We start from the raw sequence: 12,110 nt of genomic DNA, 5'->3' as shown, positions 1-12,110 counted from the left end.
AGAGTTTCTGTTTGGGAAGGTAAAAAAGCTGTGGAGTTGGATGGTGGTGATGGTCCCACAACATTGTGGATGTGCTTAACGCCACTGAACTGCACACTTAAAAATGGATTAAATGGATTAAAAGAAATATTTGTGTAAGAATAATATTTGGAGTTACAGTGGTAACCAACAGAAGCAACAGCCGGGAGTTGTGAGCACTTACCTGGAAGCGATATGGGGAGACGGGAGGAATGTGGCCAGAGACTGCTCCTTTTTATTACAGCCCTTTTTGCACTGTTTGACTTTAAAAGGTACAGTGTTCACACTCCTACAGGCCTGCTTTAAACACTTTCTGTATATGCTCATTTAATTCTCATACCACTACAAGGTAGGTGTCTGTTCCACATTTTGAAAGGAAGAAAACAGATCGAGGGAGGTGGAGAGGGCTCCAACCCAGGCGGGCTGACTCCAGAATCCCTGCTCCTAATCATTCTACTTTGCTGCCTTTAATGCATGTGTATTACTGTGATACAAGTAAAAAATTACTTTTAAAAATATGCTTGTATACATATTTTATGTGCTAGTGTGAGAATATCAGATTCCTGGGAGTGGAACACCCCCAATTTCTACAAAAGATGAAATATGGCATTCAGTTCATCATGTGGGCATAAAAGCTACTGGAATAACACTGATACTGACATTATGCTCATTTTATTATGGAACTGAATCATAGAAGCAAATGACTTGTCTTTGTATTATAATTTTTTTTAACATCTTTATTGGAGTATAATTGCTTTACAATGTTGTGGTAATTTCTGCTGTATGACAAAGTGAATCAGCTATATGTATACATATATCCCCATATCTCCTCACTCTTGCATCTCCCTGCCAACCTCCCTATCCCTCCCCTCTAGGTGGTCACAAGGCACCAAGCTGATCTCCCTGCGCTATGTGGCTGCTTCCCGCTAGCTATCTACTTTATATTTGGTAGTGTACATATGTCCATGCCACTTTCTCACTTCGTCCCAGCTTACCATTCCCCATCTCTGTGTCCTCAAGTCCACTCTCTACGCCAGCATCTTTATTTCTGTCCTGCACCTAGGTTCTTCAGAACCATTATTTTTTTAGATTCCATATATATGTGTTAGCATACGGTATTTTTCTCTTTCTGACTTACTTCACTCTGTATGACAGACTCTAGCTCCATTCACCTCACTACAAATAACTCAATTTCATTTCTTTTTATGGCTGAGTAATATTCCATTGTATATACGTGCCACGTCTTCTTTATCCATTCATCTGTTGATGGACACTTAGGTTGCTTCCATGTCCTGGCTATTGTAATTAGAGCTGCAAGGAACAATGTGGTACGTGACTCTTTTTGAATTATGGTTTTCTCAGGGTATATGCTCAGTAGTGGGATTGCTGGGTCGTATGGTAGTTCTATTTTTAGTTTTTTAAGGAACCTCCATACTGTTGTTCTCCATAGGGGCTGTATCAATATACATACCCACCAACAGTGCAAGAGCGTTCCCCTTTCTCAACACCCTCTCCAGCATTTATTCTTTGTAGATTTTTTGATGATGGCCATTCTGACCAGTGTGAAGTGATACCTCATTGTAGCTTTCATGTGCATTTCTCTAATGATTAGTGATGTTGAGCATCCTTTCACGTGTTTGTTGGCCATCTGTACATCTTCTTCGGGGAAATGTCTATTTAGGTCTTCTGCCCATTTTGGATTGGGTTGTTTGTTTTTTTGATATTGAGCTGCATGAGCTGCTTGTAAATTTTGGAGACTAATCCTTTGTCAGTTGCTTCATTTGCAAATATTTTCTCCCATTCTGAGGGTTGTCTTTTCGTCTTGTTTATGGTTTCCTTTGCTGTGCAAAAGCTTTTAAGTTTCATTAGGTCCCATTTGTTTATTTTTGTTTTTATTTCCATTTCTCTAGGAGGTGGGTCAAAAAGGATCTTGCTGCGATTTATGTGATAGAGTGTTCTGCCTATGTTTGCCTCTAAGAGTTTTATAGTGTCTGGCTTTACATTTAGGTCTTTAATCCATTTTGAGTTTATTTTTGTGTACGGTGCTAGGGAGTGTTCTAATTTCATTCTTGTATATGTAGCTGTCCAGTTTTCCCAGCACCACTTATTGATAGAGGCTGTCTTTTCTCCATTGTATATTCTTGCCTCCTTCATCAAAAATAAGGTGACCTTATGTGCACGGGTTTATCTCTGGGCTTTCTATCCTGTTCCACTGATCGATATTTCTGTTTTTGTGCCAGTACCATACTGTCTTGATTACTGTAGCTTTGTAGTATAGTCTGAAGTCAGGAAGCCTGATTCCTCCAGCTCCGTTTTTCTTTCTCAAGATTGCTTTGGCTATTCGGGGTCTTTTGTGTTTCCATGTGAATTGTAAAATTTTTTGTTCTAATTCTGTGAAAACTGCCATTGGTAGTTTGATAGGGATTGCATTGAATCTGCAGATTGCTTTGGGTAGTATAGTCACTTTCACAACGTTAACTCTTCCAATCCAAGAACGTGGTATATCTCTCCATCTGTTTGTATCATCTTTAATTTCTTTCAACAGTGTTTTATAGTTTCCTAGGTCTTTTGTCTCCTTAGGTAGGTTTATTCCTAGGTATTTTATTCTTTTTGTTGCAGTGGTAAACAGGAGTGTTTCCCAAATATCTCTTGTATTATAATTTTTAACAGGTCTCCCTGGTTTTTGCAGCTCCCCCCCCAATTTTCCCTCTCAGCTCCCCTGTCACAGTGATCATCACCATAATGGTACCTGTGGAATAAAACAAGAAAAATGAGCACTGAGACAGTAAATCAAGCTTCCTTTAGAAATAGAGGAAAACAATTTTTCAGTTAGAAAACATGTTGAAATATTATTTTTACAGTGAAAATAGTTACATCACAATTTTAAATTACGTTTCCATTTGAAATGGAGTCGATTTGCACCACCTACTGGATAATATAGATCTATATATTTAGAGGTTTCAAAATTATAATACCACTTTTAAATTTTAGAGTTACATGTCTACTTATCTTCAAGAGACCAGCCCCTTTGACATGCTGGAAATACCAAATGCTAATTTACTTCAGGGACCATTTTCTAAAACAAACTTTCTTTAAAAGCCAAATTTAATCATCTAGCTAAATTAACAAATTGTGCAGCTGCTTATAAAAATGAAATGATTAAGCCAAATACATCAACCAAAGAGATAAAAATGTAAATTAGAAGCAAAACTGAAATCAATACACATTATCAGTTGCTAACTCACTATTAAAAAAGAGGATTCAAACAGACAAATGGAAAATGGCAGGAAACATAAGCAAACAGGATAATAAACAGAACATAACTCAACATTAATTTAAAAAGAACTCACCCAATGAAAATTTGATAGTGTTTATATCCAAAGTAATAATCATTGTCATGGCTTAAATACAGCCAAACATCAACACACAAAGTATTTGTATTTAGGTTTTTTGACATTTTAAAGGAAACATCCACAGAAAATTTCATGTTTCATTACAAACTACTCCAAGCAATAAATTTCTCAGAGAGAATTTCAAGATGGCGGAGGAGATGTAGAGATCACCTTCCTCCCCACAAATACATCAGAAATATATCTACATGTGGAACAACTCCTAAAAAACACCTACTGAATGCTGGCAGAAGACCTCAGACTTCCCAAAAGGCAAGAAACTCCCCACATACCTGGATAGGGCAAAAGAAAAAAGAAAGAGACAAAAGAATAGGGACAGGACCTGCACCTCTGGGAGGGAGCCATGAAGGAGGAAAAGTTTCCACAAGCTAGGGATCCCCTTCACCGGCAGAGATGGGGGGTAGCAGCAGGGAAGCTTCAGAGCCACAGAGGAGAGCGCAGCAACAGGGGTGCAGAGGGCAAAGCAGAGATATTCCCGCACAGAGTATTCATGCCGACCAGAACTCAACAGCCCGAGAGGCTTGTCTGCTCCCCTGCCGGGGCGGGGAGGGGCTGGGAGCTGAGGCTCAGGCTTCGGAGGTCGGATCCCAGGGAGAGGACTGGGGTTGGCGGCGTGAACACAACCTGAAGGAGGCTAGTGCTCCACAGCTGGCCGGGAGGGAGTCCAGGAAAAAGTCTGGACCTGCCTAAGAGGCAAGAGACCATTGTTTCAGGGTACGCGAGGAGAGGGTATCAGAGCACCACCTAAACAGGCTCCAGAGAGGGGCGCAAACCGTGGCTATCAGCGCGGACCCCAGAGACGGACACGAAATGCTAAGGCTACTGCTGCTGCCGCCACCAAGAAGCCTGTGTGCAAGCACAGGGCACTATCCACACCTCCCCTCCTGGGAGCCTGTGCAGCCCGCCACTGCCAGGGTCCCATGATCCAGGGGTAACTTCCCCGGGAGAACACACAGCACGTCTCAGGCTGGTGCAATGTCATGCCAGCCTCTGCTGCCGCAGGCTCTCCCTACATTCCATACCCCTCCGTCCCCCTGGCCTGAGTAAGCCAGAGCCCCTGAATCAGGTGCTACTCTAACCCCGTCCTGTCTGAGCGAAGGACAGATGCCCTCAGGCGACCTACACAGAGGCGGGTCCAAATCCAAAGCTGAACCCCAGGAGCTGTGCGAACAAAGAAAAGAAAGGGAAATCTCTCCCAGCAGCCTCAGGAGGAGTGGATTAAATCTCCACAATCAACTTGATGCACCTGCATCTGTGGAATACCTGAAGAGACAACGAATCATCCCAAACTTGAGGCGCTGGACTTTGGGAGCAACTGTAGACTTGGGGTTTGCTTTCTGCTTCTAATTTGTTTCTGGTTTTATGTCTGTCTTAGTTTAGTATTTAGAGTTTATTATCATTGGTAGATTTGTTTATTGATTTGGTTGCTCTCTTCCTTTTTTTATATATATAGATTTTTTTTTCCCCTTTTTCTCTTTTTGTGAGTGTGTATGTGTATGCTTCTTTGTGTTATTTTGTCTGCATAGGTTTGCTTTTACCATTTGTCCTAGGGTTTTGTCTGTCCGTTTTTTTGTTTGTTTGTTTTTGGTGTTTTTAGTATAGTTTTTAGCGTGTGTTATCATTAGTGGATCTGTTTTTTGGTTTGGTTGCTCTCTTCTTTCTTTTTTTTTCTCTTTTAAATTACTTTGAACTTTTTTTATTTTCAATAATTAAAATTTTTTTTTATTTTAGTAATTTAACTTTATTCTTTCTTTCTCTTTCTTTCTTTCTTCCTTCCTTCCTTCCTCTCTCTCTCCCTCCCTCCCTCTCTCCCTCCCTCTCTCTCTCCCTCTCTCTCTCTCTGTCTCTTTCTTTCTGCTTTCTTTCTTCTTTTTTCTTATCTTCCTTTTCTTCTGAGCCATGTGGCTGATAGGGTCTTGCTGCTCCGGCTGGGAGTCAGGCCTGTGTCTCTGAGGTGGGAGATCTGAGTTCAGGACATTGGTCCACCAGAGACCTCCCGGCTCCACATAATATCAAACAGCAAAAGCTCTTCCAGAGATCTCCATCTCAATGCTAAGACCCAGCTCCACTCAACGACCAGCAATCTATAGTGCTGGACACCCTATGACAAACAACTAGAAAGACAGGAATACAACCCCACCCATTAGCAGAGAGGCTGCCTAAAATCATAAGGTCACAGACACCCCAAAACACACCACCGGATGCAGTTCTTCCCACCAGAAAGACAAGATCAAGCCTCATCCACCAGAACACAGGCACCAGTCCTCTCCACCAGGAAGCCCTACACAACCCACTGAACCAACCTTAGCCACGGGGGGCAGACACCAAAAACAACAGGAACTACAAACCTGCAGCCTGGGAAAAGGAGACGCCAAACACAGTAAGTTAAGCAAAATGAGAAAACAGAGAAACACACAGCAGATGAAGGAGCAAGGTAAAAACTCACCAGACCAAACAAATGAAGAGGAAATAGGCAGTCTACCTGAAAAAGAATTCACAGTAATGATAGTAAACATGATCCAAAATCTTGGAAGTAGAATGAAGAAAATACAAGAAACGTTTAACAAGTACCTATAAGAACTAAAGAGCAAATAAACAATGATGAACAACACAATAAATGAAAATAAAAATTATCTAGAAGGAATCAACAGCAGAATAACTGAGGCAGAAGAACAGATAAGTGATCTGGAAGATAAAATAGTGGAAATAACTACCACAGAGCAGAATAAAGAGAAAAGAATGAAAAGAATTGAGGACAGTCTCAGAGACCTCTGGGACAACATTAAATGCACCAACATTTGAATTATAGGGGTCCCAGAAGAAGAGAAAAAGAAAGGGTCTGAGAAAATATCTGAAGAGATTATAGTTGAAAACTTCCCTAATATGGGAAAGGAAATAGTCAAGTCCAGGAAGCGTAGACAGTCCCATACAGGATAAATACAAGGAGAAACACCCCAAGATACATATTAATCAAATTATCAAAAATTAAATACAAAGAAAAAATATTAAAAGCAGCAAGGGAAAAGCAACAAATAACATACAAAGGAATCCCCATAAGGTTAATAGCTGATCTTTCAGCAGAAACTCTGCAAGCCAGAAAGGAGTGACAGGACATATTTAAAGTGATGAAAGGGAAAAACCTACAACCAAGATTACTCTACCCATTAAGGATCTCATTCAGATTCGACAGAGAAATGAAAACCTTTACAGAGAAGCAAAAGCTAAGAGAATTCAGCACCACCAAACCAGCTCTACAACAAATGCTAAAGGAACTTCTCTAGACAGGAAACACAAGAGAAGGAAAAGACCTACAATAACAAACCCAAAACAGTTAAGAAAATGGGAATAGGAACATACATATCGATAACTACCTTAAATGTAAATGGATTAAATGCTCCAACCAAAAGACATAGACTGGCTGAATGGAAACAAAAACAAAACCCGTACATATGCTGTCTACAAGAGACCCACTTCACACCTAGGGATACATACAGACTGAAAGTGAGGGGATGGAAAAAGATATTCCATGCAAATGGAAATCAAAAGAAAGCTGGAGTAGCAATTCTCATATCAGACAAAATAGACTTTAAAATAAAAACTCTTACAAGAGACAAAGAAGGAAACTACCTAATGATCAACGGATCAATCCAAGAAGAAGATATAACAATTGTAAATAATTATGCACCCAACATAGGAGCACCTCAATACGTAAGGCAAATGCTAACAGCCATAAAAGGGGAAATTGACAGTAACACAATCATAGTAGGGGACTTTAACATCCCACTTTCACCAATGGACAGATCATTCAAAATGAAAATAAATAAGGAAACACAAGCTTTAAATGATGCATTAAATAAGATGGACTTAACTGATATTTATAGGACGTTCCATCTAAAAACAACAGAATACACTTTTTTCTCAAGTGCTCATGGAACATTCTCCAGGATAGATTATATCTTGGGTCACAAATCAAGCCTTGGTAAATTTAAGAAAATTGAAATTGTATCAAGTATCTTTTCTGACCACAACGCTATGAGACTAGATATCAATTACAGGAAAAAATCTGTATAAAATACAAACACATGCAGGCTAAATAATACACTACTAAATAACCAAGAGATCAGTAAAGAAATTAAAGAGGAAATAAAAAAACACCAAGTAAGAAATGACAATGAAAACATGATGACACAAGACCTATGGGATGTAGCAAAAGCATTTGTAAGAGGGAAGTTTATAGCAATACAATCCTACCTCAAGAAATAAGAAACATCCCACATAAACAACCTAACCTTACACTTAAAGCAATTAGAGAAAGAAAAACAAAAAAATCCCAAAGTTAGCAGAAGGAAAGAAATCATAAAGATCAGATCAGAAATAAATGAAAAAGAAATGAGGGAAACAAAAGCAAAGATCAATAAAACTAAACGTGTTTTTTTGAGAAGATAAACAAAATTGATAAACTGTTAGCCAGATTCATCAAGAAAAAAAGGGAGAAGACTCAAATCAATAGAATTAGAGATGAAAAAGGAGAAGTAACAACTGACACTGCAGAAATACAAAGGATCATGAGAGATTACTACAACCAACTATATGCCAATAAAATGGACAACTGGAAGAAATGGACAAATTCTTAGAAAAGCACAACCTCTGAGACTGAACCAGGAAGAAATAGAAAATATAAACAGACCAATCACAAGTAATGAAATTGAGACTGTGATTAAAAATCTTCCAACAAATAAAAGCACAGGACCAGATGGCTTCACAGGCGAATTCTATAAAACATTTAGAGAAGAGCTAACACCTATCCTTCTCAAACTCTTCCAAAATATAGCAGAGGGAGGAACACTCCCAAACTCTTTCTACAAGGCCACCATCGCCCTGATACCAAAACTAGACAAAGATGTCACAAAGAAATAAAACTACAGGCCGATATCACTGATGAACATAGATGCAAAAATCCTCAACAAAATACTAGCAAACAGATTCCAACAGCACATTAAAAGCATCATCCACCATGATCTAGTGGGGTTTATCCCAGGAATACAAGGATTCTTCAATATATGCAAATCAATCAATGTGATAAACCATATTAACAAAATGAAGGAGAGAAACCACATGATAATCTCAATAGATGCAGAAAAAGCTTTCAACATAATTCAACACTCATTTATGATAAAAACCCTCCAGAAAGTAGGCATAGAGGGAACTTACCTCAACATAAAAAAGGCTATATGTGAGAAACCCACAGCCAACATCATTCTCAATGGTGAAAAACTGAAACCATTTCCCCTAAGATGAGGAACAAGACAAGGTTGTCCACTCTCACCACTATTATTCAACATAGTTTTGGAAATTTTAGCCATAGCAATCAGAGAAGAAAAAGAAATAAAAGGAATTCAAATCGGAAAAGAAGATGTAAAGCTGTTACTGTTTGCAGATGACATGATATTATACATAGAGAATCCTAAAGATGCCACCAAAAAACTACTAGAGCTAATCAATGAATTTGGTAAAGTAGCAAGATACAAAATTAATGCACAGAAATCTCTTGCATTCCTATACACTAATGATGAAAAATCTGGAAGAGAAATTAAGGAAACACTCCCATTTACCACTGCAACAAAAATAATAAAATACCTAGGAATAAACCTACCTAAGGAGACAAAAGACCTGTATGCACAAAACTATAAGACACTGATGAAAGAAATTAAAGATGATACAAACAGATGGAGAGATATGCCACGCTCTTGGAATGGAAGAATCAACATTGTGAAAATGACTATACTACCCAAGGCAATCTACAGATTCAATGCAATCCTTATTAAACTACCAATGGCATTTTTCACAGAACTGGAACAAAAAATTTCACAATTTGTATGGAAACACGAAAGACCCCGAATAGCCAAAGCAATCTTGAGAAAGAAAAACAGAGCTGGAGGAATCAGACTCCCTGACTTCATACTATACTACAAAGCTACAGTAATCAAGCCAGTACGGTACTGGCAAAAAAACAGAAACATCAATCAATGGAACAGGATAGAAAGCCCAGAGATAAACCCATGCACATATGGTCACCTTACTTTTGATAAAGGAGGCAAGAATATACAATGGAGAAAAGACAGCCTCTTCAATAAGTGGTGCTGGGAAAACTGGACAGCTACATGTAAAAGAATGAAATTAGAACACTCCCTAGCACCATACACAAAAATAAACTCAAAATGGATTAAAGACCTAAATGTAAGGCCAGAAACTATAAAACTCTTAGAGGAAAACATAGGCAGAACACTCTATGACATAAATTACAGCAAGATCCTTTTTGACCCACCTCCTAGAGAAATGGAAATAAAAACAAAAATAAACAAATGGAACCTAATGAAACTTAAAAGCTTTTGCACAGCAAAGGAAACCATAAACAAGACGAAAAGACAACCCTCAGAATGGGAGAAAATATTTGCAAATGAAGCAACTGACAAAGGATTAGTCTCCAAAATTTACAAGCAGCTCATGCAGCTCAATATCAAAAAAAGAAACAACCCAATCCAAAAATGGTCAGAAGACCTAAATAGACATTTCTCCAAAGAAGAGATACAGATTACCAACAAACACATGAAAGGATTCTCAACATCACTAATCATTAGAGAAATGCAAATGAAAAGTACAATGAGGTATCACTTCACACCAGTCAGAATGGCCATCATCAAAAAATCTACAAACAGGGCTTCCCTGGTGGCGCAGTGGTTGGGAGTCTGCCTGCCGATGCAGGGGACGCGGGTTTGTGCCCCAGTCCGGGAAGATTCCACATGGCGCGGAGTAGCTGGGCCCATGAGCCATGGCTGCTGGGCCTGCGCGTCCGGAGCCTGTGCTCCTCAGCGGGAGAGGCCACAACAGTGAGAGGCCTGCATACTGGAAAAAAAAAAAAAAATCTACAAACAATAAATGCTGGAGAGGGTGTGGAGGAAAGGGAACCCTCTTGCACTGTTGGTGGGAATGTATTTTGATACAGCCACTATGGAGAACAGTATGGAGGTTCCTCAAAAATGTAAAAATAGAACTACCGTATGACCCAGCAATCCCACTACTGGTCATATACCCTGAGAAAACCACAATTCAAAGAGAGTCATGTACCACAATGTTCATCACAGCTTTATTTACAATAGCCGGGACATGGAAGCAACCTAAGTGTCGATTGACAGATGAATGGATAAAGAAGACATGGCACATATATACAATGGAATATTACTCCACCATATAAAGAAATGAAATTGAGTTATTTGTAGTGAGGTAGATGGAGCTAGAGTCTGTCATACAGAGTGAAGTAAGTCAGAAAGAGAAATACAAATACCATATGCTACCACATATATATGGAATCTAAAAAAAAAAAAAGTGGTTCTGAAGAACCTCGGGGCAGGACAGGAATAAAGACGCAGATGCAGAGAATGGACTTGAGGACACCGGGATGGGGAAGGTTAAGCTGGGATGAAGTGAGAGAGTGGCAATGGACTTAACATACACTACCAGATGTAAAATAGATAGCTAGTGGGAAGCAGCTGTATAGCACAGGGAGATCAGCTCAGTGCTTTGTGACCACCTAGAAGGGAGGGATAGGGAGGGTGGGAGGGAGACCCAAGAGGGAGGAGATATGGGGATATATGTATACATATAGCTGATTCACTTTGTTATACAGCAGAAACTACCACAACATTGTAAAGCAATTATACTCCAATAAAGATGTTAAAAAAATAAATTTCTGGGTATATAGTAGCCACATTTATTATTGTATAATTGAGAGAGATTCAGGAAAAAATTACATCTACAATATCTACCATTCTAGATGAAATTGCTTTAGAATAGAAGCCTAAATATATTACATTTAAATTTCTTGAAACCTATTATTGCATTCCACTTATTTTATGGGTATTTTGTCTGAAAATTGATTTTATTTTTACATGTCAACTAAATTAGATGTCAACTAAATTAACTGAAGCATAAAATATGCCAGCAAGATATATTTACAAATACACATGGCAAAATGGTGTGCAAGTAACAGGAATCTGATTTAAACTCACAAGCACAAAAAGTCCCCATGCAACAGTGACCAACTCATCCCTAATCCTCTTTGTTGTTGCAGGTGATTTGTGCATGACAAGCCTGTTTACAGTGACCAATGTCATGAGCAAGGCTGCTAGAAGGTTTTTGTCATTTTTGTTCACAGTTGGTGTGATTCCACTCTTAAGGTTCTCATCTGCATCAGAAAGCTTGGGTTGTTTAATTTCTATCAGGTGAGTGGACAGTCTCTCCCCAGACATCACATCCGTGGACCCTAATCCTAACCCTAAGGTTAAGGTTGGCTCACCACCTCTGTGGAGATGACTCGCACACCTAAGTCTGCAGCCCTGACCTCTTTTTACTGCTCAAGCGGTATATCCTCTTGCCTGCTGAGGACCGTCCTAGGTGCCCCAAAGGTACCTCAAACCTGTATGTCCCAGAGCCAACTCATGACCTACCCCTCCAACCTCACCTCCTTTCAGTGTTCCCAGATTGTCCACCCCATTTATTTGACCAATTTCCCCTGATATGTATTTCCCACTTGCCCCTAATTCAATCCCCCCGAAGTCCTGGCCATTTTACTTTCCAAATCTCCCTGGAGCCTGTCTGCCATTCTCCATCTCCATCACTATCCCA

The 12,110-nt window shown here is 39.4% G+C and overlaps 1 protein-coding gene across 4 annotated transcripts in view; it reads right to left on the bottom strand.

The window, feature by feature from the left end:
* Positions 1 to 12,110, bottom strand: part of TEX36 (testis expressed 36) — a 49,059-nt gene that overhangs the window by 26,111 nt on the left and 10,838 nt on the right. Inside the window, exon 5 of one of the 4 annotated variants that reach the window (XR_009559354.1) lies at positions 291 to 2,767. The exons of the other annotated variants lie outside the window; for them this stretch is intronic. The gene's annotated coding sequence lies outside the window, so the exon portion shown is untranslated. Of the gene's footprint in view, positions 1 to 290; positions 2,768 to 12,110 lie in introns of those variants that run through there. 4 annotated transcript variants of the gene reach the window in all.

The sequence above is a fragment of the Globicephala melas genome, chromosome 16 (assembly GCF_963455315.2).
Source record: "Globicephala melas chromosome 16, mGloMel1.2, whole genome shotgun sequence".
NCBI classification, from domain to species: Eukaryota; Metazoa; Chordata; class Mammalia; order Artiodactyla; family Delphinidae; genus Globicephala; species Globicephala melas.
Note: the sequence above shows the minus strand (reverse complement) of the source record. Positions and strands in the feature narration are given on the sequence as shown.